This window comes from Eumetopias jubatus, unplaced genomic scaffold (assembly GCF_037043125.1).
Source record: "Eumetopias jubatus isolate StellerSeaLion01/CBP00866 unplaced genomic scaffold, mEumJub1_p1.0 scaffold_12, whole genome shotgun sequence".
NCBI classification, from domain to species: domain Eukaryota; kingdom Metazoa; phylum Chordata; class Mammalia; order Carnivora; family Otariidae; genus Eumetopias; species Eumetopias jubatus.
In genome coordinates, this window is record NW_028274818.1 from 76540267 (window position 1) to 76543874 (window position 3608).

The window sequence follows — 3608 nt, forward strand, 5'->3', positions numbered from 1 at the left end:
AAATTTAGTCCTCAGGTCGTGCCGCTGACAGCCTGCTTCTCTCCAATTACCCTGGTGACTGCCGTGATAAATCTTGACCACTGAAGTCTTGGTGCCCAGCAGGCTGGGAGGATCCAGGGCAGCCACGCTGGGCCCTCCTCCAGCCCTTGTCAGTTCTCCCTCCCCTCAGAGTGGACTCTGGGCCTTCTCCCCTCTTTGCAGTCCCTCCTGTAGGACTCTGCAGGACAGACAGACAAGCCAGGTGCCCTAATGCTCTCTTTTGGGCTACACTGTGTCCCCTCTACACCCCTTGCCCCATTCACATGCAGAAGTCTGAGCTCCCAGCATCTCTGAAACATACTCTATTTGGAGATGGGGTTTTTAGAGAAGTAGTTAAGTAACAGGACTTCACTGGGGTGGGCTTTCATCCAGCATGACTGGTGTCCTTATAAGAAGAGGAAATTTGGACATAGATGTGCCTAGAAGGAGAATGCCACAGAAACACTCAGATGGAGTGTGGTCATTTCCACACCACAGAGAGGCCACAGAAGAAACCAGCCCTCGGGGATCTTGCCCCTGGACCTCGAGCCTCCAGGGGATAAAACTCTGCCGTTCAAGGTGCCGGGTCAGTGGCAGCCGGAGCCCATTCACTCGGCCATGGGACCTGGGGCCAGCTCAGAATGACGCAGCCTTCCTCCGAGTGGTCATCTGCAAGCTTTATTTCCTTAACTGCACAGTTGACTTTTCCAGGGGAAATCTCATGTGGCTTCTCCATATGTGTACCAGAAAAGCAGAGCTGTTCTGGGGGATGGATGCCATGGGAGGGGCTGCCTGTTTCCTCTGTCTGGCAGCCTTATTCTCACGGGAGGGTTATACCCATTTTGCAGAAGAACCATCAGCCTGGGACTGGCAGGAACGACCTCTGCCGAAAAACGTGAAATCAACGCGTTACTTCCTTCCCTCTCGGTGCTAATACTGGGCATCATCTCTACAGAGAACCAGTCCCGTCCAGAGTCAGGAGTTGCAGTCTAGAATGGAGCACTGTGTTTGCAGGCAGATGCCAGGGGTCAAGTCCCTCCTCACCACTCACTGGCCGATCACCATGTGAACAAGTCACCTGAGCTCCATGAACCACATCTTCTCCTCTGTCAAGGGGGAGGAGATGCTGAGATTGTGAGCCTAGAGGCGACCTGGGGGAGTAGAATCAGCCTGAGTTTTGGAGTCAGATCTGTGTTCGAACCCAGCTCTGCCACCTCTTGGCTGTGTGGCCTTGGGCGACCTCTCTGAGCTTGTTTCATAGGCCACGAAAGTCTTTTGATTTTTTTAAATTAAGTTTAAAATTTTAATTCCAGTATCGTAAACATACAGTGTTCTCTTAGTTTCAGGTGTACAATATGGTGATTCAACAATTCTATACATTATTCAGTGCTCTCATCATGGTAAGTGTACTCTTTTGATATATATATATTTTTAATACCAGGTAATTAAAATTTTATTTCAGTTTCTAGAGGTTTCTCATTCTGGTCAGCCACAATTTTTAATTCATAGGCTGGTTCCTTCATCTCTACCTGGATCTCTGTACTGGAAATCTCAATCAGACACCTTGTTTTGCTTGAAACTTCACTTTTGGCAATAAAAGCTGAAAGTGATCTGGATTGCTCACAGTCCTATTACCTGTTCAAGGGTTAGTTCCTTTCTCATTTTCTTTCTTAAATCTGTGGGGTCAGCTTGCATTCCCATCAGATTTTGTTTCATCCTTTGAATGCTTCCTTTTATTCTAAATTTAGTGATACTGTAAGAGTATGAGAGAGTGAACTGGAATTGTTCCTCAATGCATTCCATGGTCATCCGTATTAATTGATCTTTTTTCACTTGGTCCTTTCCTGCTGCCTGGAGAACATCAGGATTATAGGCAACATGGATGACTCTATAAACATCTTGATGTCTCAGACATATCTTCTGGTCTGCCAACACTTAGAGGTAGTGGATGAGTGGTTGACTGGGGACCTGGGATCCTTTTCCACTGACACAGGTGAATAAAAAGTACTTTTTCCTTTGGTTTCAGGATCTTGGTTTATAGACAGAACTGTGCTTCTGGGGTGGCACAGAGCTGTTTCCCTTCTTTCAGCTGCTGTTGAATGAACTTCTCGTAGCTCTCAGGATTACTTTCAGCCAGATCATCTAGGAGGTTCCAGAACTGAGTAACCTGGGTGAGCAGACCCTTTGAGGAAGACTCCATGATTGAGGTAAACAGGCCTCTTGAGTCTCTTCTCTCTGTTCCTTGACAAACTGCGACGCCTGTAACGAGGGTAACCGGACCGGGTACACCATCTTAATTGGGTCCGGAAAGCTCCAGGAAGAAAGGATTTTTACATCCAGTTCTGGAATCTCCCACTTCTGGTGTCGGGCTTGCTTCTCAGCCGAGGCCGACCCGCTTCTTTTCCAGGAAGGCGCCCGCCTCCCTTCCGCACCTTTCGATCTTTAAAACAATTTTTTAAAAAATATTTTATTTATTTATTTGTTTGACAGAGAGAGAGACAGCGAGACAGGGAACACGAGCAGGGGGAGTGGGAGAGGGAGAAGCAGGCTTCCCGGAGCACAGAGCCCAATGCGGGGCTCAATCCCAGGACTCTGGGATCAGGACCTGAGGCCGAAGGCAGACGCTTAACGACTGAGCCACCCAGGTGCCCCTGATTTTTAAAACAATTTAAAAATGTAAAAGTCATACTTACCTGTGGGTTGCCCAGAAACACAGGGGGCTAGATTTGGCCGGTGGGCCGTAGTTTGCCGACCGGAGGGTTAGACTGTGAATTTCTCCAAAGCGCGTGCAATGTAACATAAAAATGTAACATAAAGATGTTCGCGGTGCCTCACAGGAGGGCGGGCTCCTTGTAGCCCAAGCCAACGTCTGGTGAATGATTGAGACCGTCTTTCTACCTCTTAGGGACAGGATTGTGGCTATTGGTTGGGGATAGGTATGTGAACAGCAGGCATGTTGCAGGAGGTACTGATGATAATTCTGGAAAGACGGAAGCCCCCTTCCAGGGGAGTTTGCATCTTCCCGGAGGAGTCAGGGAGATCTTGAAGTTCCTGCAATTCTGGCAGCACGGGCTTCTCAGCCATTCCCAACTCAGCCAGCAGGGGGCGCTAGGGGACCGCTTTCCTCTGCGTGTCTGGGCAGCCGGGATGTATGGTCGGAGGCGCCCTGCCGGGGAGGTGGGACATGCTGGGGGTGGCCCAGATGACCTCCGAGTGTCTTTCCTGCCCATTGAATCTTGGCTCTTTTTGCGGAGGGAGGCACAGGGATGAGCTGCCTGGAGCTAGCCTCAGGAGAAGCCCCCTGGCCCTGGAAATGCAGTAAAATGACATGGCCCATGGCGGCAGGGGGCTGTGATCCTGGGGTTTCAGTGTTTCAGAATTCCAGTGACCACTCCCTCTGGTGTGTACGGATGCGTTCATGGAGGGATAAGTGGGGGGGGGGCGGGGAAAGACAGGGCTTTCTTTAATCACAGGCCGGTCCAGGAAGCACGGCAAATAGCAGGCAGAAAGAAAATGGTCAGATGGGCCGGTGTGGGCACTGAGGACCCACCAATGACAATCTCTTAGCCTTGCAAACCTCAGAGAAAGCC

At 49.9% G+C, this 3608-nt stretch overlaps 1 pseudogene; it reads right to left on the reverse strand.

Moving 5' to 3' along the window:
- Positions 1-1397: 1397 nt before the first annotated feature.
- Positions 1398-2218, reverse strand: LOC114219941 (PIH1 domain-containing protein 2 pseudogene; annotated as a pseudogene).
- Between the last annotated feature and the right edge of the window lie 1390 nt (positions 2219-3608).